This window comes from Pipistrellus kuhlii, unplaced genomic scaffold (assembly GCF_014108245.1).
Source record: "Pipistrellus kuhlii isolate mPipKuh1 unplaced genomic scaffold, mPipKuh1.p scaffold_m20_p_9, whole genome shotgun sequence".
NCBI lineage: Eukaryota > Metazoa > Chordata > Mammalia > Chiroptera > Vespertilionidae > Pipistrellus > Pipistrellus kuhlii.
This window is the reverse complement of record NW_023425595.1, coordinates 64,894,691-64,922,371: the sequence shown is the minus strand read 5'-3', so window position 1 is coordinate 64,922,371 and position 27,681 is coordinate 64,894,691. Positions and strand designations below refer to the sequence as shown.

At 43.9% G+C, this 27,681-nt stretch overlaps 1 protein-coding gene across 7 annotated transcripts in view; it reads left to right on the top strand.

Moving 5' to 3' along the window:
• CADM1 (cell adhesion molecule 1) overlaps positions 1-27,681 on the top strand; it is a 340,237-nt gene that overhangs the window by 176,496 nt on the left and 136,060 nt on the right. The gene's annotated exons all lie outside the window — the stretch shown is intronic.

The following is a 27,681-nucleotide window of genomic DNA, read 5'->3' as shown; positions in this document are numbered from 1 at the left end:
TGTGTGTGTGTGTGTTTGAGAGTGTGTGTGTGTGTGCTTGAGTGTGTGTGTGTATGTGTGCATGAGTGAGTGTGTGTGTGAGTGTGTGAGTGTGTGTGTGTTTGAGAGCGGGTATGTGTATATGTGTGTGTGTATGTGTGTGTGTGTGCTTGAGTGTGTGTGTGAGTGTGTGTGTGTGTGTGTTTGAGAGCGGGTATGTGTATATGTGTGTGTGTATGTGTGTGTGTGTGTTTGAGAGTGTGTGTGTGTGTGTGTGCTTGAGTGTGTGTGTGTGTGTGTGTGTGTGTGTGAGTGTGTAACTCCGGAGCTTTCATCAGACTCTCCAAGTGGATTGTGACCCCTTAAAGGCTAAGAACCAGCAAAACTGCTTTGTGGTTTCCAACGTGCTTTTACTTGCGTTTTTGTTTGATCCTCCCAGCATTTCTGAGGGAGAAAAGGCAGGTATTCTCTTCTCCTCAAGGAGAGCATGACTGGGGGCTTAAGTGGTTTCGAGTTCCATCTGTAGGCACAGGGAGCCCTAGGTTCCCAGTGGGGAAGTGATGGAATCAGATGGTTGTTTGGGGACCGCCCTGGCGATGGTGTCCAGTGGGGAGCTAGCCAGGAGGCCACATGGAAGACCAGATGACAAAAGTCCATCAGCCCTAAGTTCATGGCAGTCTGATCGGAAAAGAGCCAGTGGATTTGCAAAATAATTGAAATCCTTCAGGTTTATTTGCTGGCTGGTGTTGGAGGAAGGGAAAGGGAAAGGAGGAAAAGAAAGTTTTTGACAACGACTTTCTGGCCTGCTTGCAATAGAAGCGAGGAAGCAGCAAGATGTATGTTTGGTTTTAGCCATGGTGACTTGAAGAACTCATGAGATGTCCAGAAAGACCAGAAGGCGTTGGCACTGCCTGTGTGAGACTGGTGAGGTGGTGTGGCGTTGCTTAGACTCAGAGTGTGTTGGGTGAGCAGTGAGGGATCGAACAGTGAGAAAGCCAGCCAGTGCTCAGCTAGCTGGCGTCAGGGTTTTAGGAAAGCCCTGGGAAATCCAACAATGGCTTTTAAAAAATGTCTCGCTATTCCTGAGTAGAGAAGTAGGGATTAAATATTTCTCGACTCCCTTTATTTACTGTCAGGTCACTCCATTATTTCTGGATGACCTTAAATTAATGACATTTATGTAAATCAGATGCCACTGTAACTGCCTTCATGTCAGCAGGGCACATCAAGCCGAGGATGGGTGGTTGAGGGTATACCAGTAGCTTAATAATCTCTGCAATCTCCCCCATTTTAGACATGGGAATTGACACTTTATCAAACACACGTGTCCATCTGACTTAGGGAGGCCACACCCTGCCTCCCTCTCCCTCCCCCGTAACGACCTGGACCATGTTTGCTCACTCAGCATAGCCTTCCTCCTGAGGACATTCCCAACGCCTGGTCTCCTGCTCCCCTCCCTCCAGGAAGTGGCCATCTTCACTCCACGTCAGCTGTGGACACACATGCCACACCCCGGGCCTGTGCCACTTCCAGATTCCACACCCTGTGAGTCTCCTCTTCGAAACGGCCCCCCAACTTCTACCTCCCCCCCCCCCCCCACTTTTTCAGGAGCCTGCCTCTTCCCTTGTTCCCTCCTTCCCATTCCTTGTTCACGTCACTTGCTCTGTCCTTGTTTTCCGGGGGTTTAGGGGAGGAGGCACATGGGTGAGTGGAGGCTGGCTACACCTTTTGAATATCCTGTTTCAGTACCAGCTCAGGAATCATCAGATGGCTCAGTAATAGTCGCGTAGCGTATAGATTTTCTCACACAGAGTTCCTTGATCATTTCCAACCCAGTTTCCTTCCTTAGCATCTGTTTCCCCTCCTCCTTGCATTCAGGCAGCTGGACATTGTTAGAAAACCTCACAAAAACTGGGGCAGCTGGATCAATAAATGTATGTTGAATTTAAAAAAAGTATGAAATACCCTCTCCCTCCTCCATCCACACACCTCAGAACTGTGCTAAGGAAAAATAGATCCGAATTTCATTTTATTGTTTTGGGCTGGCTTTTGCCTGGGTGAGTATTTGGAAGGGTGTGTGAATAATTGTATATGTGTCAAAATAGATGGCTCGGGAATTTGGGGTCTTCTGAACTATTTTTATTAGAAAACCAGCCTTGTGACCCGTTTTTTCAGGCTGGTGTAGACTGGGAGAAGATCTTGATAAAAGTCCCTCCAGATATCTGCCCTTTGTGAGCTAGGAGAGGGACTGAGCAAATGCCTGTTCTTCCTTCTCGTGAGAGCGATATTTATTTATTTGTTTATTTTGCTGGTGCCGGTTGGCTCCATGGTTCATGAATCCTTTCTTAGAGGAGTCCACCGCTGGATGCAGTCATTGACGGTGTAAGGTTAGGTCAGGAGTAGGAGTGCCCTGCACAATGTGCAACCGGTTGGGCCTTTACGATAATTTAAAATCAAATGAGCCTTATGATGGCAGCCTCACAGGCAGGGCTGCGGGCTGCAGGTGGGATGTGGGGGCCTTTGTGTGCAGCTGGACAGGCCAGGGGCTCGCGGCCTGAAAGCACCCTGGGTTAGGGCGGGAACATAACTGGACAGACATTAGCGAGGATCTCATGTAAGTTGAACCCCCGACTTCCAAGAGCATGGCGCAGGGAGTGGAAGTCTGAGAGCACTGACTCCTCGTCGCCTCCAAACACCCGTGGCCTGGTCTGGAGAAGGGGCAGATCCCCGGAACCAACCACAGGAGGGGCAGGCCAGGAGCCCGCTCCCTGTGCCTGAAGCTAGGTTTAGTGCCCCCTTCTTCAGCACCACATCCTGGCTGATCCCCTCACCTCCCACCCACCCCTCCCAGCACATCCGGCCTCCAGTCCTGGAGTCCTGCTCTCCTGAGACCGGCCTGCTGGCCCTTTGTTCATCTCCATGTTTGGTTCATCTCCGTGCTGTTTATGGCTTCAGCTGACCTGGTAAATACAGTAGCTGCCACCTGCCACTGCTCTGACTGATTGGGGGGTCAGGGGAGTGGCGGTGTGTGTGGTGGTGGTGGTGGCAGGGGACAGGGTGGGGCCTGCTGTCACTGAACAGACTCGTGGCTCCCACCCAGCTGCTGGCGTGGTCTATGCCCTTTGGGGTCGGAGGTCAGGCACCAGGATTCGCACCTGCCAGGAGTCACTTTTTGTCCCCCAAACCCAGCCCTGGATTCACTAGCGGGCTTTGTTTCCTCCATCGGTAAGCTTGTAAGGGCAGGAAAGGGAGCCTCCATATGCTCCCTCTATTTCCCCTTCTCAGGGGCCCCTGGCACCATTGCCTTTCCCAGCCCATGGCAGCTTGGCAGAGACTTGTCAGTTCATTAAGGAAGCTCCAGTTTGGGAAAGAGCTATAAAGCAGGCCTCAGAGTGCTGAGCATGGTACAGTCGAGTTAACAGAAGTCAACTGCTGCAAGGCCAAGTTGTAGGAATCTACAGCCGGATCTTTCCGAAACAGATCTGATTATGAAACAAACTATTAGGAAAGCTGTGCTTAGTAAACTCAGTGAGATTTGTTATGAGGTTGTGTCTAATAAGTGGAAACTTTAAAGGTGCAAACTGAAACAAAAGCCCTTATAGGTAAAATAAGTCTTCACGGTACATAATAAAAAGCAGATTTTACTTAGGAAACCCATCTGGCCATAGAGGATAAAGTTGAGGAAAGTTCCAGAATGCATCTGAGAAGCCTAGACAGACAGCTGTCCCACCTAGAAACAAGAGGGGTGACAGAGGAAGATAGAGAAAACATTTGATGATTGTTGGAGGGACATGTTCCATGTCTGAGGGAGCTAGTCTTGGGTATGATGTGCCCTATCATATCCAGGCAGAGTTCTAATTACAGAGCAGTGCTAAAAAAAATTAGCCTGATGATTTTCTCTTTAAATATATCTATATATCTATATATCTATATATCTATACATCTATATATATCTATATATCTATACATATATATCTATATATCTATACATCTGTATGTCTATATATATCTATCTATATCTATATCTAAATCTATATCTATATATATATATATATCTATGTATCTATATATATATATATCTAGATAGATAGATAGATAGATAGACAGATAGATAGATAGATATAGAGGCCCAGTGCATGAAATTAGTGCAAGAGTAGGCCTTCCTTCTCCCGGCTGCCAGCACCAGCTTCCCTCCTGCACCTGGGACCTGGGCTTCCCTCACAAGTTTGGCTTCGTCCAGAAGGACATCCAGTGTAATTAGCGTATTACACTTTTATTATTATAGATATATATTGATTTTAGAGAGGAGGGGAGAGAAACATCAGTGTTGAGAAGAGAATCATTGAAAGGTTGCCTTCTGCCCCCCACTAGGGATCCAGCCTGCCATCCAGGCCGGTGTCCTTGATCAGAATCGAAACCAGGACCCTTCAGTCCACAGGCCGACACACTATCCAGTGAGCCAAACAGCTATATCAGTTTTTTCTTTTTAACTGGAAAACTGGTGATAGAGTAAGGAAAGTCTTATTTGATTATTAGTCTTTAATTGAAAGAAGACAAATGTCATCGTTTGGGGTTACATTGTCAGTAAATAATAGTGTTTTAAGGTTGATTAAAGTTTTTATAATTAGTAGAAGAGACAGGATGCCTATAAAAATCAATATAGGAAACAGAATCAAACAGCATAATCCCATCTCACTGGAGAAAACAGAATAGTTTCACATTCCTTTCCTTTTACCTATCTGCAGCCCCACATTTATACCTTTTTTGTTTCTTTGTTTTTAAAAAATTATTGACACTATTACAGATGTCCCTCCTTTCTGCCCCCTTTTGTCCCTCCCCAAGCCCCACCTCATGCCCTGCCTCCTCCACATGACTGTCATTTCCCATTGACTATATGCTCTTTGTTCACCTCTTCCTGCCCTGAGGTCTGTCACTCTGTTCCATGCCTCCGGTCCTATTGAGTTCCTCAGCTCATTTTTTCATTAGACTCTACATATGAGTGAAGTAATATGCTATTTGTCTTTCTCTGCCTTATTTTGCTTAGCATAATATTAGGTCCCTCCATGGTGTTGCAGGAGTAAGAGATCTTTCTTTTTCACAGCTGCATAATATTCCATCATGTAACTGTACCAACCTCCTTTTTCAAAGAGAGATTGAAGTTCGAAATAGAAATATGCTCTATAGACTTTGAAATAATATATAATTAACTCTTAAAAATCTTTGAAAAATTTTATCTTTTTACTACCGTGTTTCCCTGAAAATAAGACCTACTTACAGGTTTCCTTCTGAGTGAAATATAAGGCATCCCCCCGAAAATAAGGCCCCCTTAACCTAACATGAGAGATTTGGTCCACTGATTCTGAAAGAAATGGAGTCAGAAGAAATTCACCAGGAAATTCAGGAATTGGATTGTTATGATGATGTTCCAAAAAATGGTGACATCATTGTCATTGAATAAATGAGTAAGTTCTTGATACTGTAAGATTCACAGTTTGTCTGGTTTGTGTTGACAACTATTGTACTACCGTATACAGGTAATAAATTTTCTTTATTTTCATTTAACAATAAATGTGTACTGTATTCTTCTTCATAGAAAAATAAGACTTCCCCTTAAAATAAGACCTAGAACATCTTTGGAAGCAAAAATTAGTATAAGACACTGTCTTATTTTTGGGGTAATGGTATTATTATTTTAATCCTCACCCAAGGATATGCTTTTTTTTTTTTTTAGAGAGAGAATGGAAGGTAGAGGGAGAGAGAGAGAAGCATCGATGTGAAAGAGAAACATCAACTGGCTGCCTCCTGTATGACCCATGACGGGACTGAAGCCAAAACCCGGGTATATGCCCTAATCGGAAATTGAAACCTCAACTCTTTGGTTCACAGGACAACACTCCAACTAACTGAACCATATAGGCTAGGGCAAAATTTTAAATTTTTTAAATTACAGTTTACACTCAATATTATTTTGTATTACTTTCAGGTGTACAGTATAGTCATCAGAGACAATCATACACTTCACAAAGTGGTCCCCCCGATATTTCAAGTACCCACCTGGCACATTCAGTTAATATAATATTACTGACTATCTTCCCTGTGCTGTCCTTCATATCACCATGACTGTTAGTAACTACCAATCTGTCCTTCTCAGTCCCTTCACCTTTCTCACCCAGTTTCCCAGCCCCCCTCCCTCAGACAAACATCAGTCTGTATCTATGAGTCTGTTTTTATTTTGTTTGTTTAATTTGCTCTTTAGATGCCACATATAAGTGAAATCATATGGTACTGTATTTATCTTTCTCTGACTTATTTTATTTAGCATAATATTTTCTAGGTCCATCCATGCTGTCAAAAATGGTAAGATTTCTTTTTATGGCTGAGTAATATTCCATTGTGTATATATATACCTCAACTTTTTTATCCAGTCATCTATGGATGGACATGTGGGTTGCTTCCATATTGTGGCTATTACAAATAACACCATAAAAAACATGGGGCTGCATATGTTTTTCAAATTAGTGTTTTGGATATACACTCAGGAGTAGAATTGCCTGATCCTAAGGCAGTTCAATTTTTAAATTTTTGAGTCACCTTAACACTGTTTTCTACAGTGGCTGCACCAGTCTGCATCCCCACCAACTGCACAAGAGAGTTCTCCTTTCTCCACATCCTTGACAACATGTGTTGATGATTTATTAATGGTAGACATTTTGACAGGTGTGAGGTGATAACCTCATTGTGGTTTTAATTTGCATTTCTCTGATGATTAGTGATATTGAGCATCTTTCCATATGCAGTATCTATTGGTCATCTGTATGTCCTCTTTGAAGAAGTATCTATACAGGTCCTTTGCTCGTTTTTTAATATGGGTTTTTATTTTTTATTTTTTGGTGTCTGTTGAGCTTAATATCCAAAATTCATAGAGCACTCTTATCAGATATCAGATGTACCATTGGCGAATATTTTCTCCCATACAGCGGGTTGTCTTTTCATTTTGTTGATGGTCTCCTTTGCTGTGCAGAAGCTTTTTAGTTTGATATAGTTTCATTTGTTTCTTTTTTCTTTTGTTTCTCTTGCTTGAGGAGATATATCACAAAAAAATATTGTTGGGAGAAATGTCAGAGATTCTACTGCCTGTGCTTTCTTTTGGGAGTTTAATAGTTTTGTGTCTAACATTTAAGTCTTTATTATATTTTGAGTTTGTTCTTGTAATATGATGTAAGAAGGTGGTCTAGTTTCTTTTTCTTTTTTCTTTTTTTGATATGTATTTGTCTAATTTTCCCAACACCATTTATTAAACACACTGTCTTTACCTCCATTGTATGTTTTTGCCTTTTTTGTTACATATTAATTGACTACGTAGATATGGATTTATTTCTGGGCCCTCTATTCTGCTCCATTGATCTATGTGTCCGTTTTTATGCCAGTACCATATGTTTTGATTACCAGAGTCTTATAGTATAGTTTGATATCAGCTATTGTAAAACTTTCAACTTTGTATGTCTATCTCAAGATTACTGTGACTATTTAGGATCTTTTGTGTTTCCATATAAATTTTTGGATTATTCTAGTTCTGTGGAAAACACAATTTTGATTGGAATTTGATGTTGAATCTATAGATTGCTTTAGGTAGTATGGACATTTTAATTATATTCATTCTATCCATGAGCACTATTCATGCTTCCATTTATTGGTATCTTCTTCAGTTTCCTTCTTGTCTTATAATATCCTAAGTATGGGTCTTTTACCACCTTATTGCAATTAAAAATGGGATTGTTTTCTTAGTTTCTCTTTCTGATAGTCATTAGTGGTATATAGAAATACAGCTGATTTCTGGATATTTATTTTTTAGCCTGCTACTCTTCTAAATTCATTTATCTGTTCTGTAGCTTTTTGGTGGAATCTTTAGGGTTTATTACATATGGCCTTTATTATGTTGAGATATGGTCCCTCTATTCCCACTTTTCTGAGAGTTTTTGTCATAAAAAAGTGCTGGATTTTATGAAATGCTTTTTTTGCACCTATTGATATGATCACATAATTTTTATTCTTAATTTTGTTTATATGGTGCTCCACTTGGATTGCAGATATTGTACCAGCCTTGTATCCCAGAAACCCCTGCACTTGATCATGGTGTATGATCTTTTTTAATGTATTGCTGAATCTGGTTTGCTAATATTTTGATGAAGATTTTAGAATCTGTTTTCAATTTTTTTCTTAGCAGTGTCTTTATCTGGTTTTGAGATTAGGATAATGCTGGCCTCCTAAAATGAGCTTGGGAGTTTGCTTTTGAATATTGTGGACTAGTTCGAGAGGGTAGGTGTTAGTTCTTTGAATGTTTGGTACAATTCACCTGTAAAGCCATCCAGTCCAGGGCTTTTGTTTGTTGATAGTTTTCTGTTTTGTTGGTTACAACCAGTCTGTTCAGATTTTCTGTTTCTTCTTGATTCAATCTTAGAATATTATCTATTTCTACGAATTTATTTCTTCCAGATTTTGTTAGCATATAGTTATTTGTAATATTTTCTTATAATCCTTTGTAAATTTTGGTTACTTCCATTGTTACTTCTCTAATCATTTCTGATTTTATTTATTTGGGTTCTCTCTCCCTCTCTTTTTCCCTTTTTGATGTGACTCTTAAAAATCTTAAATACTCCTTTTAAGCAATTTGTGTAATATAGGCAGACAATAGTATTTATCTAAAATACTGTCTTGTTGCAAAATGTATGATTAAAAAATAATGAAAAAAGGTGTATGATTCATCTGTTATGGCACATAGTAGGCACTAAGGAAATATTTGTTAAAGAATGAAGACATATGTAATTAACTAATTGTATACTTGGAAAATGTAATTTCATCTGCGAATAGCTTTATAAGTGATTGCACTGTTTCTTCCTTGTTATAAGAGAGAAAGATAAAAACGTTTATCTGAGATCTGGACAGACATCTGTCATGCGGTAAGACTTGGAGGGAGCGTGGAGATTAGGGAGCATTTGTGGACTTGGCGAGTGCTGGGGAGCGGGAATCAGAGCGTAAACCAGCACTCACTTAAGGCTCTCAGAAGGCCAGCTCAGATTGTTGTGGATATTGTCCTGTCAGAAAGATTTGTCCAGTTCGGTAGAAATTCAGAGGTCAACAGAAGTGATTAAGCAGCTAGAAAAATCAACTCAAAATGAATCTTTTAGTGTATAATCTAGGAAAGAATTTGAATCTTTCCAAGCCCAGAGCAGCAGAAAGGTAATTTGGAATGATTTGGAGAGCTGTAGAACTGATGGTGTAAAATTGAGTAGAAAAGCACTTACTGAGTGTAAGACAGTTTTTAGGGGACAAATGAAAGAACCACGTAGCATGTACGGCAGCAGGGACGATGGTACAGTCCCCAAGGAATCGAGTCGTACTGTGTGAACGTAATGTGGCATCATGTCATTTAAGCGCAGCAGCCTGTGAGCAGGTGCTGAAGGCTTCGTGTATGGTGGGGCTGTGGAGGCTGGTCATGTGGCTGGTGGGAGGTGGCGCTGTATTTGGAAACCAGGCTGCGGAGCACAATCACAGTGACTCCCCACTGCTCTTGCTCTGTGGTTCCAGGCGGGGCAGTTGGGTGGAACAGGCATACTGTGCAGAAATCTGACCGAGGAAGCCAGCTGGTCTCCCATATGCTAAATAGGTGATCCCACAAGCCACTTTAATTAAGTAAAAATCATAATAATACCAGTACTCATGTGTTCTAATCAAAGGCGCACTTCTGTTCAGTCTTCTGGATGAATGGATCTTTGCAGAAATAAGATTTGTGTATGAGAAGGCCTTCCTAATGCAAATGTAAAATAAATAAGTAGTAAACTCCCGGACCCAAGAGAGTGAGCAGTATCCAGCAAATGTCAGCCCTTGAAGAGGTTTTACATGCCCTCGAGCTGGCTGCATAGCACTGTGTAGCGGATTAGAGAGATAAACCTGAGTTAGAATTCCCCTTCTATCTTTCATTTGCTTATGATCTCAAATAAGTCATACACCTCTCTGAGGATAACAATACCGCTTACCTCACAGAGCAGAAAGTTAGATAGGGAACTGAATGTAAAGAGAGCTTGCATGTATGCAAATAAATAGTATGTCTGTAAAGATGGCATGTGGATAGCATGCATCTAGAAATAGCATGTATGCACATAATGGCTGTTTGATTAACAGCAGCTAGTGCTACTATTCATCGTTCAGATGCAGTTTTCCGGTAAATACTTAAAGCTACAGCCAAGCAGTGCTGTCAGGTGGGAGGTTTCTACAAAGATTTTATTTCTGTGCAGTCCTCTCAGCTGATGTATTTAACCCCGGAAGTAGAATGTCCGCCCTCTTTCCCCTTTCCACAGTTGGGGAGCTCACAGGAGGCTTCGGGGTTTTAGAGGGAGTAGTTGTCCCCTGAAAACATAGCTGATGACAAATGCCATGATCGCCGGGCTCTAACACGTTAGCAGACAGAAGCATGCTTTTAATATTCATCATCTCTATGCCACCAACTGACATGCAGAGTAAATGTGCAGAGATGGGTGCTGAGCAAAACAGAGCAAGGAAGGGAACTTGCTGATTTGTATTCTAGATGGAAATCCTAAATTAGCTTCCGAGATTTTTAAATGGATTTTTAAATGCTGGGCACATAGAAAATTGAGTTTATATTAATATTTATAAGGTTCGGAAGATATTTAGTGAAATATTTGTATAATTTAATTTTGGTCGTAATCAAGGAGGAAAGCATCGTAAGAAGGACATTGTATTTTAGCTGGCGACTGTTGAGCCTCCTAGGAATACCCTCTGGAAACCAGGAAGACATGCATTTTTAAAAGCCTTCTTTATTAGTTATCGGGACGCAGAAGTCAGAGGTTGTCGGATTGTTTTATCTTAATTTCACTTACATCAATTAATTTAGAAATTGGTTCTGATGATGATTTTTAAAAGTGAGTATTGACCGTTCTGCAGGCTCTGTAATCTGCCCGCCTTCCTGGCCTTTATTGCCGAGAACAGCTCCCTGGCTCCCGGGAAGCCTGCTCCTGCAGTTTGGCTTCAGGCTAATTGAGTTTAATGCAGTTCTGTGTGCAGAAGGTATTGACTTGTGCCTAGTGTTTAATTTGTGTAAATATGTGTGTATGTAATGTTTTGCCCCTCTGAGTTTTATTTTAAATGTAACCCTTGAAACTGGGATAATAGAAATTCGTGGTACAGGCCTTCTAGCATTTGCAGGTGCCAACGGTTTAAACTGCTGTAGAAATACAATTATGAGCAGCCGAGAGCAAATCTTGTTTTAAGGTCCATGTGTAATGAATGCCTGTTAGTATCACGGAATACAATTAAAAAGAGGCTTGCCTCTCCGGAGCTGTGATTGGTTCTTCCTGATGGAACAGCGGGGTCCCTCCAGTGGAGTGTATTCAGCTGGCGGCGATGTGGGCACCAGCGAGCCTGGCCTGCCGCAGGCTCGGTAAAGGCAGGGCAGTCACCCTCGGGCGGGGATGGGACAGACAGAAAGATTAATGAGGGAGCTTCAGACAAAGCCCCACCAGAGAGCGACGTGCTGCCCGTCTTATGTAATTGTGCCGAGTGGAAGCCGGTCTTGGCTGCGGCTGCCTAAAACCGTTAGGAGCTTGGCAGGAAATGTTTGTTTGTTACAAAAACTGATCTGGAGGAGGATAGTGAACCTCGCTTGCCCATCTATGCCCTTAGAGACACGCTCCCCTTCATGCCCGTCTCCCCACTGCTCCCACTGCTTCTCTTTGGCCAGGGCCCTTTCCAAGGCCTCCTGAGCTCTGCCCAGGGCCGCCTCCCAGGCCAGGGCCATCAGGACATGCTGTCTGAGATGCATTCCTGGGAGCTGATGCCTCTGCCACAAGGCCTGAGAGACCCGGAGGCGAGCTGGTGGGAGAGCCTTCTGAGAAGGTAATCCGGGTTATTGTTGGTCACCTGTGGCTATTGTACGTACTGGAAATAGGGTTATTTCCCGTGAATGGTTGTAAAGAGCAGTTTTGTTCCATTTCTTCCTACAGATCTTAACTTAAGGGATCCTACATAGCTTTAAAATGCCATTTTACCTTTGGAAATCTTCTTAATAGCTGCTGTAATGAACCTTCCATTTATATGATGGACACAGGTGCTCCCTGCAAGAAAGCTGGTCACATAGTCAATGTGAGGCCGGGCACTGGGAACAAGCAGCTCATAAATAACGTGGTGGAGGGGAGTAACTTCTGAAATTTAGAGCTTGCCAATACCAGTAAAGAAAAGCTGTCTGGAAAGAGAAATTACCAACGCACAAGCAAATTCTTTAGCGCTTCAATATAGACACACACCAGCCTTTTAACTTGGCTTTGTTCCTTCTTCAAGGAGTTTGGCGCCACCTGCAGGAAGCAGGAAGCACAGAAACCAGTCAGCGTCTGCCCCTAGCACCTGGGTTCTCCCCTGGTCATTCCTCTTCCTTAGTTTTTATAAATGTGATCACTTGCTCATCACGTAGTGTTTCTCAGGCTTCCTCGTGGCCATGGAGTGAAGCTAAGCCCTGTGATGAAAGCCTGTATCTGTCCTAGCCGTTTGGCAGGCGGTTCCTCACCCTTAGCTGCTTTTTAAGGCTTCAGTCTGTTTCTGTGGCCATGCCCCTTTCCCACGGACACACCAGCCAGGAAACAGCTATCCATTGAGGGCCCCGAGTGTACGCACGTGTATACATATTGAATACACAATGTAGATCCGAAGCATGTTTATTGTGTATGTTGTGTATTTGTTTTATTTGTCTTATTTATGGGGAAACGTTACACATTTTAAAAACCTGCACAGCAAAGAAAGTTTAAGGTGCATGATTTGGTTCTGCGAAGTCTAACGGGGGCATGTGATTACTTTTATAGGCGCAGTTGGTAGGATCAATTATTTTCATTCTTCAGTATCTCATCACTCTATCACTGTATTAAATACCCTGTTGTTTCAAACTAGGATGATTTGGCTTGGACAGTGTTAAGGATGATGTTGTTGTGTGAACACACTGCAGCCCTTTCTTTTCCCAGGAGCCTCTCTAACCCAGACCCTCTTCAGAGGTCTCTGCCATTGGTTCTGTGTTTGGCTCTCCCCTCTCTGCTCTAGGACACCACCTCACATGTCCCAGACCAAATCCACCACCCCAGGTAATTGTTTCTTTTACAAATTTTCTCTCCACAGAGCAGCAGCCCCCACCACTACATAACTGTTTAACCTCCAGGGGTCTGCGTTGTGTGTTGTTCTCCTCCCTTTTCTTCTGAGCTAATTTTGTATATTAATACAAGGGCAATATGCTAATTAGGCCAGGACACCTTCTGGGAGTCCTTCCGGATGTCATTCCAGACAAAACCATGGTGGCCGGGCCGAGACAGAAGCAGTTAGGGGTGATCCTGCCAGGAGGGGAGGGCAGTTGGGGGTGATCAGGCTGGTGGAGAGGCACTTGGGGGCAAGCAGTCCAGCAGGGGGTAGTTGGGAGCAAGCAGATCGGCAGGGCGAGCAGTTGGAGGCGAGCAGGCTGGCAGGTAGGGGCAGTTGGGGGTGAGCAGGCCAGCAAGGGGGGGCAGTTGGGGGCGAGAAGGCTGGCAGGGGGGGCAGTTGGGGAAAAGCAGGCCAGCAGGCAGAGTGTTAGGGGTGATCAGGCAGGCAAGCAGGTTAGTGGTTAGGAGCCAGCAGTCTTGGATTGCGAGAGGGATGTGCAACTGCCAGTTTAGGGATTGGTCCTAAATCAGCAGTTCGGCAGTCAGACATCCCCCGAGGAGACCCAGATTGAAGAGGGTGAAGGCCAAGCTGAGGAACACCCTCTGTGCATGAATTTCGTACACCAGGCCACTAGTCCTATATAATAAAGAGCTAATATGCTAATTAGATCAAACAGCAGAACGTCCGTCCAGATGACCTTTCAGACAAAAGCCTGGGCTGTGAGGGCTGGCAGAGCCTACAAGGGGCTGCGAGGGCCGGCTGAGCGCTGAGGCAGCTGGGGCTGCGAAGGCCAAGCCCCTTGTATGAATTTAGTGCATCAGGCCTCTAGTGACACCATAATGCACTCACCTAAGATGGCTCCTAGCTAGCTCAGCACTCTCCACTGCCGAAGTCCACATCAGCTTCGTTTTGCTGCTTGTTCTGTTCTGCAGCTGGACTTACTCTTCATTCTTCTTGCCATCATTTCATCCTCTTGCATTTCCCATCACTCACTCACTCCCAAGCCATGTATCTTCTTCTGAAGTTCTTATTAGTTGACTTCCAGTGGATTTGGGAAATGGGCTGTTGGCTAGAAAGAACTAGTCAAATTAAAATTTACCCATTTACCCACAGTCACCCCTCTAAGTTATGCTATAGAATTTCAAGACTTCTCTGTGTTTGGACATTTGTGTTAATAAATTTAAACATCAAAAGGAACATTAGGGTAAGAAAATATATTAGTGACTTTATGGAAAATATTACATATTAGTGCTGGAAGATTACAAATATAATACTTCATATATTTCTAACAAATGGTTGATTAAAAGTTGTTCAGAATATATAATACATCTTTTCAAAAAACTTATATAAATGCCCAATAAGCACATGAAAAGATACTCAGCATTATTAGTTGCTAGAGAAATGCAGATCAAAGCCAAAATGAGATATTACTTCATATCCACTAGTATGACTAAAATAAAACAACAGACAATAATAAGTGTTGACAGGGGATATAATGATAGAGAGAAGTTGGAATGTTCATTCGTTGCTGGTAGGAATGTAAAACAGTGTAGACAGTTTGCAAAACAGTTTGGCAATTTCTCGAAATTCAAACATGGAGTTACCATATGACCCAGCAATTATACAGTTAGATATAAACCCAAGAGAATTAAAGCATATGTCCTACACAAAAACATGAACATAAATGTTCCCACAGCAATATTATTCATAGTAACAACCCAAATGGCTATCAACTGGTGAATGGAAACAACCCAAATGCGTATCAATTGAGGAATAAACAAAATGTACTGCTATATAAGGGGATATTACTCCACAATCAAAAAGAATGAAGTACTGATGCATGTTGTAACATTGATGAACTTTCAAAGCGTAATGCTGAGTGAAAGAAGCCCAAAGGCCCCATATTATTTGATTCCATTTATATGCAAAGTCCAGAAGAGGCAAAGCTATAGAGACAGAAAGTAGATCAGTGGTTTGCTAGGGCTGTGGGCTCCTAATGAGTGTAAAGTTATTTTTAGTATGAAGACAATGTTCTGAAATTAGACAGTGGTGATAGTTGTACACTCTTAATATACAAATAAGCCACTGAGTTGTATACTTTGAGTGAATTATATGATACTAAAGGCCTGGTGCAGGAATTCATGCATGAGTAGGGTCTGGCCAGCCCACCCTGATCAGGGCCAATTGGGCAGGGCTGGCCGGGGGGAGGGGACAGAGGAGGATGGTGGGCCAGCCCACCCCTGGTGGAACTCCGGTCCAACTCCCAAGTCGAGGGGACAATTTGCATATTACCCTTTTATTATAATATATAGGATATGAATTATGATATCTCAATAAAGCTATTATACACAATCTATTGGGGTCATTAGCACCAGTACATACTTAGTATCTGAGTCTGATTCATCTTTATATTGTCCAAAATACTAAACACAGTGCCTTACTAAATCTTTGAAAAATGGTGGGAGGGAGGAAGGATAGGAGCGAGGGAGGAAGAAGAAAGGGAAGGAGGGAGGAAGAAGGATATAGATGGATCTAACAAACAAATCCGTGAGTGGTCTTACAATGTGTAGAAGAGTTTTTTACCAAGTGCTATCGGAGAGGTAAGGAACAAAGAACATGGCCAAGAACTGAACACTGTTCATCGGTCCAGCTGTCCTGTTGTTGGTCTCATATCAGACTGATAGAATCGTGCTAGGTTGCATTTCTTTTTTATTTTGAGTGATAGGTTGGCAAAACATACTTTAGCAACTGTATGTTGTGTGCATGATTCATGATGCTAATACTCTGGTGTGACCTTTATTTTTATGAGCTATGAGAATTAAGAACCTACAGTTTTAGTTTAATTAAGCAGTAAGACACAGCAGATGGTGTATTTGTGGGTGATGATTGCGTTCCTCTGGTTCCCTCAAGCCATGCTCTAACCCCACGGAATGCTTTGCCTAGGGCAGTGGTTGGCAAACTGTGGCTCGCGAGCCACATGTGGCTCTCGAGCCTCAATTTGCCACTCTGTTGACTAATGAGTTTGCCGACCACTGGTCTAGGGTGTTGTGCCTTTGCAAGATTGCTAGGAAGACAAGCATGTTGTGTTAATGTTGTCAGAAAAAGCTTGGGGGGCAGCTTACAGCAGGACTTGAATACCCCAGGACATGCTAGTGGCTGTCAGGACTAGCTTTTGGGGAAGAGGATCCATGACATTATGTGGCTGTGGTGGTTCACTGCCTACCTTTACTCTTCAGTATTTGCAGGTAAGACTTTTATTACCCTGGTATTCTTCTGTGTAATCTGGCCCAACATTAAGAATGCATTGGAATATGATTTGCATGTTTTAAAGTACTCCGAGAAGAATAGGTAAATGGAGAAGCACTGCGTCCATGGCAGGTTGTTTTATTATGTTTGCTTTTAGTCACTACGAAGAGCCCAGAGAGTCCTACAGTATGCATTTCCCCCAAGCACTGTGCTTACCGCCGGCGTGTTTACTCCAGAGGATGTGCAAGGCATACACTCACGGAGCGAATGCGGAATCGGCCCGGTGCTCTGCACCGATCACGCAGTTCTTCGGGGAGAGAACCAGATTGTTCAGTTGAATTATTTCCTCATTGTTAAGGGAGAGACTATCTGTCTAGCTCAGACTCTCTTCCCATTGCTCTCTTTGAAAAACTGAATTACTTGAAAGCTGGAATAAAACTTGTAATTACACAGTATTTTAGATTCTAAGATAATAGGCCTCAAATTTTCTCATTAATGCAATATATGAAATCATCAGAATGGAATACAGTCACTTGCTGACTGTAATGTTGTTAGAAGTATGAGCTATGTGAATATTTTAAAATATAAATTTCATTGCTTTGGATAGAAGAATCTATTTGTCTCATCTCTGCTACGAAGACTAGATTTGGAATTGTAGTTAAATCATGAGCTTCAAAAAATAATATTTTAACAGAGGGTGTAATTTCTCTTTGGGAAAACCCACATTTTATATTGATTTTTTTCTAAATTATATAAAGAGACTATTTCCCCTGATTTTTAAAGGTGGTGTCACCACAAAACTACGTTATCTTACCAGATATTCTTTTTGGAGACCTTTTATAATTAAATGAAGCATTTCTTTTCTGGATTCCTACCAACTTCAATACACTCAAGCATTGAAGATATAAAACTGATAGTATAAACACTACTTAGCAATTCTTCCTGTAGGAATAAAAGGTTGTTAACCTTTTAGTTAATACTCACCAGTGTGTACTATAGGGAAAGATCTATAAACATGTACCTGCACAGGAAATCTAATATATAACTAATTTTAGCTTATAAATTATTAATGACTTTGACAGGAGAAATTGCAAGTTATTTTTATATGGAAAATAATTTGCAATACTTTATTGCAAAATTATTGGTATTTCATTTCATTGAGAACCAGATTTTCATTTAATTAAATTTTAGAAAAGAAGGAACACTAGACTGTTGCCCATTTACTGGGTATATAAGTACCTTTACAATTCTTTTGTAGCTCTGTTTAATAAAAACATCCTAATGGACCCCAAAATAAGACCTTAACAGGAAGATTAAATTATACCTTAGAATTTTAGGAATATTAGAATTATTTATTTTAATTCTCTAAAATCAGTAATAGGTTGATTACCATCAGCTTGCTTACCTTACAATGATGCTGAATATTTTACATTATTTTCATATTAGAGGAAATAAGAAAATCTGTCCAGGGATTTTTAGCCAGTGTGCCACAGGAATTTTTAAAATATGCAATCCCTGACTAGCCAGGGGCACTGACCTCTTTTCCCTCGGATTCTCAAATAAAAAAGTGGCACCACACAGCAATAGTTGTTCAGCATGAATGAATTAAAATTCTAAATTGTACCTCTTTTTTGGTCAGAGCATTAAAACCACATTTTGGGGTGCCACAGAATTTTAATGGTTAGTTTATGTGCCCAAGAAGAATATGATTGGACATCGGTGGCACACACCTGACTGTGCACCTGCAGCTATAGTCTCTCCCTAGCAGTTCTGCCCTTTTGCTGAAAGGATATAGAATCGGAAAGACTGGCCCTTGGTCCTCACTGTGCTGCTGTGAGCTGTGTGGCTGTATCACTTAGGATTTCTTTTGGCTCTAAAAGAAACCCCAAGTGGTGGTGTAAATACTAGTTTATTCTGTCACCTGAAGGAAGTCTGGAGATGGGACTTTAGGGCTCCACCCTGTCTTCAGGAACTCAGCCTCCTCCTTGCTCTCTGCCTCCCCACCCCAGTGGTGACTTTCCCAGAGGCCATCTGGGGCCCAGGGTGACTGCTGGAGCCTGAGCTGGAGCTGCAGCCTGGCAGGCAGCGGGAAAGGCGGAGACCTCCTCCTGTATAACCCGCTTCCTCCAGCCCAGGCACCACTTCTCCTTAGAGCCCTTCACCTACAGGAAAGGGAGGAAGGACGTGTTGTCCTTTCTGTTGGTGTTGTTAATCCTTACCCGAGGATATTTTTCCATTGATTTAAAAAAAAAATGTTTTTATTGATTTCAGAGAGGAAGGGAGAGAGAAGAGAGAGGGAAAAAATGAGAGACAATCATTGATTGGTTGCCTCCTGCACATCCCCCTATGGGGATCGAGACTGCAACTTCGGCATGTGATCTCCTGGTCAGCACTCAGTCACCAAGCCACACTGGCCAAGGCTGTGTCTGTGAGTTTTTTATTTTTATTTTTGCTTAATCCCTTCACATTTTTCAATAAGTCCCAAACCACTCCTCCCCTCTGACAACTAAGATAGCTGTCATTCTGTTCTCTGTATCTAAGTGTCTGTCTCTATTTTGATAGTTTATCTTGTTCATTAGATTACACATGTAAGTGAAATCATATGCTACTTGTCTTTCTCTGACTGGCTTATTTCACTTAACGTAACGCTCTCCAGGCCCATCCATACTGTCACAAAAAGGTAAGATCTCGATCTCGATTTCTATTTTATGACCGAGTTGTATTTTAGCATGTAAATGTACCACTTACCCACTGATGTACCCTTGGGCTGCTTCCAAACCTGGGCTATTGTAAAAATCCTGCAGTGAACACAGGGTGCACATATTCTTTCAAAACGGTGTTCCAGGCCAGTGTTTTGGGTTTCTTGTCAATATTATCAGAAGTGGATTGCTGGGTCATAAGACCCATTTTTAATTGAGGGAAGTTCATCCTGTGTTCCACAGGGGCTGCACCCATCTGCATTCCTACATCCTAGCCAATACCTGTTGTTTATTGATTCATTGACGATAGCCATTCTGATAGGTGTGAGGTGATATCTCATGTGGTTTACATTTGCATCTCTCTGATGATTAGTGGCATTGAGCATCCATTCATATGTCTATTGGCCATCTGTATGTCCTCTTTGGAGAAATATCATTGAGGTTCTTTGCCCATTTTTTAATTGGATTATTCTTTTGATGTTGTGTAGTATGAATTCTTTATAAGTTTTGGATATTAGCCAATTATCAGATGAATTATTGCAAATATGTTCTCCCATTTAGGGGATTGTCTTTTCATTTTGCTGATGGTTTTCTTTGCTGTGCAAAAACTCTTTATTTTTATATAGTCCCATTTGTTTATTTCTTCTTTTGTTTTTCTTGCCCTAGATATATCAGAAAAAAATAGTACTGGGAGAAATGTCCGAGATTTTATTATTTGTATTTTCCTCTAGGATATTTATGATTATGAGTCTAACATTTAGGTCTTTAATCTATTTTGAGTTTATTCTTGTGTATGGTGTAAGAAAGTGGTCTAGTGTCATTTTTTGCACATATCCAATTTTCCCAGCACTATTTATTAAATAGACTATCTTTATACCATTGTATGTTTTTGCCTCTTTTGTCAAATATTAATTGACCATAAAGGCATGTGTTTATTTCTGGACTTTCTATTCTGTCCCATTAATCTACATGTCTGTTTTAATGCCAGTACCATGGCGTTTTGATTACTATGGCTTTACAATACAGTTGGATATCAGATGGCATGCTTCCTCCAACTTTGTTCTTCTTTCTTAAGGTTGCTGGGGTTATTCAAGATCTTTTGTGCTTCTATCTAAATTTTGGGAATATTTGTTCTAGCTCTCTGAAATATGCCATTGGTATCTTGATAGGAATTGTATTGAATCTATAGATTGTTTTGGGTAGTTAATGATTTTAATTTCTCCTGTCCATGAACATGGTATATAGTTCCACTTATTTGTGTCTTCTTCGATGTCTTTCTTGAGTATCTTATAATATTCTGAGTACAAGTCTTTTACATTCTTGGTTAAATTTATTCCTAGATATTTATTATTTGTGTACTTGCTTATTTTTATTGTTGTTGTTAAACCTCACATGAGGGTATTTTGTTGTTGTTAGTCCTCACCCAAGGATTTTTTTTTTTTTTTTTTTTTTTGTCTATTGCTTTTTAGAGACTGGTGGTGGGGGGTAGGGGGGGATGCGCAAGGACAAGAGAGAGAGAGAGGATAGAGAAACATTAATGTGAGAGAGAAGAATCAATCAGTTGCCTCCCCGTGCCTGGTGACACTCAACCTGAGCCATACCGGCCAGGGCAGTATTTTTTTAAATATACAATTGCAAATGCATTGTTTTCTTAGTTCTCCTTTCTGATAGTTCATTATTGGTGTATAAAAAATGCAACTGATTTCTGGGTATTTCTTTTGTATTCTGCTACTTTACTAAATTAAATAGTTTTTGATAGAATCTATAGGGCTCTTACATACAGTATCATGTTATCTGCAAATAATGACATCTTACTTCTTCCTTTGGAAGCAATCTTTGAATAGTTCCTTATTACTGTCAGTACCCAACAATCATCGGGAATAATTCTACCCACAAATGTTCTTCATGGATTTCCCAACCCTGCCCTCATGTCCTTTGACATTCTCTGAATTCAAGCTGTCTTCATCTACCAGATAACATCCACACTTTTTACGATAGTATTTTAAGTATTTCTAGAATCTGACTGCTGTATTAACAGCTTTTGTCATGTTTCAGCCACCCCTCGGTAGTCGCTCCAAGTCACGCATTTCTTTTTCCTCCACTTCAATGAAAAGTCACATTCTCCAAATAGGTCACTGTGACTCTAGTTTTATCTTCACGATAAATGTTGAATAATTCTCAGGCTTTTAATTTTGAACACTAAGGTGTGATTTCTAGAAACCCTTTTTTTATTTCATTTGGCCAGCAGATAGATAGGCATACCAGCCTTCCTTCTCATACCTGGCGTCCACGTGTATAGAAATGAGAGATCAGAGGCTCTGGAGTGACAGGGATGGGTGGGGGGAGTTGAGGTCTCTAATGGATGGCGTGGTGTGTTCAGCAATCCTCAAGGTATAGGGTTTAGATCTGGAAACTCATTATTTTTACTTTGCTAGACAATAGCATTAGTTTAGCTACTTAATGTGAATGTTATGCATTTTGCTTTCAAATTAAAATAAAGAAGTAGAGAAGGCTCGCTTTATTGGTATGTGTATGTGTGTGTGGAATGCGTAATGGGGATGTATAATTTAAAATCCCTCTGATGCAATATTTTGAAACTAAGTTTGTAGTACAATTAAAACATATCTTTGCTTATAGATTACTTGGCCTTTTGCCATTTTCATAGGCAATGTCCTACTTAAATAGCCTGGATTGGCTGAAAAAATAATTGCTGCTATGAAATAATTTTGCAATTACCGCTGTAATTAAGGGCAGTTTGTTAATGAAAGTGCTTGGTGAATAATGACTGCGGGGCACTCCATCTTGCAGCTTCATGCCAGATGATTGGCTCACGTGGCGGAGGCAGCCGGGGAATTAGTGACACAGCTGTCATGGCTGCAGGATGGATGTAAATAGCCTTCGCCGCTGATGATGAAGAACAGTCATTAGCCTCCTGCCCCTTGGGAACTGGTCAGGAGAACAAAAATAAACTTCACACACGATGGTAAAAGCCATTCCTTATGTCTCCTTTTCTCCGGCTTGAACAATTAGCATTCCGGGAAGTGCGGGGAGCGTGCGGAGGAGCCCCCTGCCCGGCCCAGGCGAGTTAGCGTGATGGATGTCCTCCCACTCGGGCCCTGGTGGTTCACGGTTTATAGCTGCTCTGATTAGCTTACGGGCCAGTTAAAGACTGCTCTTCACAGGCCCATGGGCCCCATTTAAAAGCCTCCTGCTCCTCTCCAGGTGTTGTGTGCTCAGCGGGACCCTGGAGGAGCTCCCGGCTGGGTGTCTGCAGGGCAGAGGGGCAGGGGACATCAGCTTCCTGTCTCTGGGCTGATCTGCCTGCGGGAACTCTACATCCTTATGGCGATGACCTGGGTGCCTAGCAGATCTTGCTGGGTAGATTGGAAAAGTGACAGTTGAAGATGGAAGATCCTTTCTTTTTTCTTCTTAAAGTAAGTCCTCCTAGGTTCGTAGTTGTATTCATTGGAGTTTTGATGTCGTTTTTTCCTGTAAGCTGCTTAAGTAATCCTTTGTAGAGCAGGTTCCTGCCTCGCACCCACTGTGTTTCCCACGGAGGGCGTGTGGCCTGCAGCACGCTGGCTTTGCTGGCTGGGAAGCAGGACAGCATGTGGCGTGTGGCGTGTCCTCTCGCTTTCTCTTGCAAGGAAGTCAGGTTTCATTCCCTGTGGAAGGTGTTAGTAGAACACTTCCCAGGACTTCCCTGGCTCCTCTCCCTGTCCGGGATACTGAATCCGCTCTTGAGGGCCCCTGAGGGTAGAGCGTTGGAATTTTGTTCTTATATCTCAGTTGGCCAGACATCCTCACTAAAGGAAATAACATTTTTCTGGGGGTGGGGGTGGGGGTGGGGCGCTGGGGGGTGGAAGGAAGGGGGTTTGCTCAAAATACTTCATGGCAACACTCCGTTCTAAGGATGCGTCTTGCTCCACGTGTCTGAGGAAAATCCCCTGTGTATTCTCACTGCTGCTCTGATGCCTGTGTCTCCGCTTGGCTTTAGCAAGAGAAGGTGCGGGATGGATGGGGTGGGCATCCTGCCTCAGACTGACCCACACCACAGCCCGAACCTCTGCCTCTTCTTTCCCTTCTCTGGCTGCCACAGAGGGAATGAAAAATGGCAGCAAGCGTAGGTGTGGAAAGCCTTGTTCTGCTGTGAAATGCTCTCGTCTGCCCAGTGTTCCCTCCTCCAAGCGTCCTTTCCCCGTGCCCTGGGTAAGTCACTGCTCTGCCCAGCTAACTTAGTTGTGACCAGACACCACGGGGCACAAGTCAGCCTGCTTGTCTCCAGTGGTGGATTAAGTCTCTATATGCTGGGCAGCTTGGAAACGCGTTAGAGGACGAAGGACAGCCCCCGGCAGGGCCATGGCTGGCAGGCGAGGTTGGTGGCATGTGAAGTTCTGGGCACCTTCACAGAATGTGTGGGCGTGGCTCTGCCTTGTCAGCACTGGGAAGAGGCAGGGAGACTGGCGCTAGAAAACACCCTCCCAGCCCAACCATAATTGTGTTGTGTTAGTCCTTTCTCTGGTTTTCACTAGTGTGGCCTTTGCGGTGGGTCAAGGCAGCTAAATAAAAAAGACACACTGTGTCCTTAGTGGGTGTAGCTCTGGGGAAGGGTGGGGCCTCTCCTGCCCTCTAGAGACATGTGGGGATGGGGAGATGTAGGGGGTGGAGAAATGTGTGGGGAGGGGTGTGGGGATGGGGAGATGTAGGGGGTGGAGAGATGTGTGGGGAGGGGTGTGGGGATGGAGAGATTTGGGGTGGAGAGATGTGGGGGGAGGGGTGTGGGGGCGGATGGAGAGATGTGGGGGTGGAGAGATGTGGGGGGAGGGGTGTGGGGGCGGATGGAGAGATGTAGGGGGTGGAGAGATGTGGGGGGAGGGGTGTGGGGGCGGATGGAGAGATGTGGGGGTGGAGTGATGTTTGGGGGAGGGGTGTGGGGATGGAGAGATTTGGGGGTGGAGCGATGTGGGGGGAGGGGGGTGGGGGGATGGAGAGATTTGGGGTGGAGAGATGTGGGGGGAGGGGTGTGGGGGTGGATGGAGAGATGTGGGGTGGAAGATGTGGGGAGGGGTGTGGGGGTGGATGGAGAGATGTGGGGGTGGAGAGATGTGGGGGGAGGGGTGTGGGGATGGGGAGCCTGTAGGGGGTGGAGAAGATGTGGGTGGGGGGGATGGTGTGGGGGCGATGGAGAGGATGTGGGGGTGGAGTATGTTTGGGGGAGGGGTGTGGGATGGAGGAGTTTGTTTGTTGGGTGGGGGTGGAGCGATGTGGGGGGAGGGGGGTGGGGGGATGGAGAGATTTGGGGGTGGAGAGATGTGGGGGGAGGGGGGTGGGGGGATGGAGAGATGTGGGGGTGGAGAGATGTGGGGGGAGGGGTGTGGGGGTGGATGGAGAGATGTGGGGGTGGAGAGATGTGGGGGGGAGGAGTGTGGGGATGGAGAGATTTGGGGGTGGAGAGATGTGGGGGAGGAGTGTGGGGATGGAGAGATTTGGGGGTGGAGAGATGTGGGGGGAGGGGTGTGGGGGCGGATGGAGAGATGTGGGGGTGGAGGGATGTGGCAGCTGCACTATCAGGGCAGGAACCTCTTTCTGCTCAGGGCCATGTGGGTACTATCACACCACTCTGGGGCCACACAGGATGATCAACTTCAGAATTGGCCGCTGCATTTGGTCAGACATGTAATTAGCTCCCCTTGATGCCGGGGCAGGGCCAGACCAAAGGATTTCACAGGCCTTAGCCCCCAGGCAGATATTCCTATCCCTGATAGATATTCAGTGTGTTCTTGTTTCTGTTTTATTTGGTGGCATTTTGAATTTTCTTTTATTTTTAACTAAACATGTGAGACTTGAGCTTAATTGAACTTCCAAGCCAACTCTACAAGCACCCTTAGTGCAATATCTGGAAAGATGCTCTGCAGGTTCTTGGGTTCGGTGGCCATGCGGATTTAACAGTCTGCAAAGGGGGGGCATAAAGAGGGAGGGCAGGCTCTGGGCCTGGATAGGGGGAGAAGTTCCCAAGTAAACCCGAGTGTGTCCTCGGGCTGTTCTCTGGGCTGGTTTGGGCAGGAGAGGAGCTTGTGTTTTCACATAACAGACTTGTCAGGTTTCCCTCGGCTCCCAGGACAAGTCAGACACTCCACAGTTCTCCACAGGGACAAGCACCACGTCCCACCTACCCTGCCGCCATCCTTCCCATCCGGCAGCACTGACTATAAACACAGCACAAATGCATGCTGTGGTGTAGGTTTGGTGATTTTGCCCCCGTGGGAGGACATGTGATTAGAACACCCCCTTTGCTGGTGCTGGAACAGCCAGCAAAGGCACAGGAGATGCTGCAGCGTCAGAGGACACTGCTGACAGGACTGCGCTCTGACAAGGGCCAGGGCACCTGTTTCTCCTGCACGCAGGCCCGGCTGCTGGGAGCTCTCCCAAGTTCAGCTGCCCAACGCGTCGGCTCCAGATCAGACCACAATTTTAACGTTTCACGAACTTCCACCCCTAATTTACTAAACAAGTTCTCACTCAAAGCGATCCTTTGTTCTAGTGCCAATATGTCATGGTCGACATTGATTTGGCGTTAGCCTTGCTGTCCGTGTGCGGCCACCGTGCCCGGGGATGGATCCGCTCTGCGGGCTGCACTCGGCAGGCTCTGCAAGGACTGCGGGGTGTCTCTCTCTGGTGTCTGTCACACAGGCAGGCTCGGGGGGCTGCACTGCCCGTGGTGCCCCGCTGCAGGAGCCAGTGCACCCTGTTTGCTCCCAGATCCACAGGTTCCCACATGGCACCTGGCAGGCACCTGCAGTGGTTCCTTCCTGGATGAAGGGGGACTGAGTGAGCGCTCTCCACTGGATCATTTAGAGTCTTAGACACTCGTCCTGCAGGGCCCACGGGGCTGCCCCTGCTCATGTTTCTGAGACATTAGGGAGGCTGGCTTACCACAGTTACACTGAGGCATGTCCTTTGATGTGGAAGGGCAGAGGCATTACTTTGTGTGCATGGGATTTTACATCCGTGGAAGACATGCTTCACTGGGCACGAGAAGGAAGATGCTTATGCTGGTGACAATAGGGAGCTAAGCTCAGTAACTGAATCGCTTAGTGGTCCCTGATAACGACATTACCCTCCCCCCCCCCCCCCGTGTCCACCGCTTACCCTTCCCCAACCAGTGAGCATTGCTTAGGGAAGTCAGGAGAGTGGCCTGCCCTCCTGCCCTTCCCTCAGCCCACATGGACAGGGACACTCTGGGGCACTGGACTCCAGTGGACTCCACTGGTGGACTCACTGTGAGTGACCAGTGGAGGACATTATCCATAATATTAGCATACACTCGCATCTATCTCTATTAGCAGGGCTCTGGGACTGTGTTAGTGAGGGTAGAAAGCGTCACATGTGCAGTGACATGAGTATTGGGAAAGCTTCTTTCTTTGACTAGTGTATAGGTTCCTGTCTGTGGACAGCTTAGCTCCTCTGAGCCATTCAGTGACCGAGGCTAATGGTGGCTGTGACACTGTCTACAGAAGCTTCTGGAGTCTTCTGGCCATACAGGTCCCACCACCTGCACAAGACGAGCAGCCTGCTTTTTGGGCCCACATCACCTCTGCTCACATTGGAAAGGACTTGGTCACCTGGCCCAGCTGGCTGCAGGGAAGGCTGGGACATGCTGAGGAGCAGGCCAGCCCCTGCAGGTGCGTGGGGAAGGGGATTGTGACTTAGGGGACAGTCAGCAGTCTCTTCGACTTCAGGCTTTTCCTGACCCATTAGCTGTCCACCAGCTTTATTTTGCAAAGTCCCACCATTGACCTTGGACTTAAACAGTAACTAATGTGATCTATGATGATCATTGACCCCATTAGTTTCTTTGGGCTCAAATTATTTATAAAGATGATTGTGATAACTGGTTAGAGCATCTGGCTCACCTCTTTCTAGTGAATATCAAGTCCTTTGTACACACACATTGTTACCTTTGAAATCTCATTGTAAATCTGACAAATACCCATTATTTTATGACACTTGAGCATTTCATTTCTTCCCACAGTTTTGTTTCTGAGAAGCAGAGATATTGTGATAGATTTGCAATCCCTTTTCCGTCATCTGGAAAGATATTCTACTTACTGTTGGTATGCTAATCATTATTCAGGAAAACCCATCAAGCACAATCACCATTGTCTGCAAATATTATTGTATAGTGTATACAGATGGTCACTGTCTATTACAAAATTAGGTTTCAACTCAGGATCTTTGTTCAAGAATAGGCCGAAACCGGTTTGGCTCAGTGGTAGAGCGTCGGTCTGCGGACTGAAAGGTCCCAGGTTCGGTTCCAGTCAAGGGCATGTACCTTGGTTGCGGGCACATCCCCGGTAGGGGGTGTGCAAGAGGCAGCTGGTCGATGTTTCTCTCTCATTGACGTTTCTAGCTCTCTATCTCTCTCCTTTCCTCTCTGTAAAAAATCAATAAAATATATATTTTTTTAAAAATCAATAAAATATTTAAAAAAAAAAAAAAAAGAATAGTTTTTGAGTTGACATGAGAAATTGTTGTCAATAGCATTGCTTTTTGGCTTTTCTAGTAA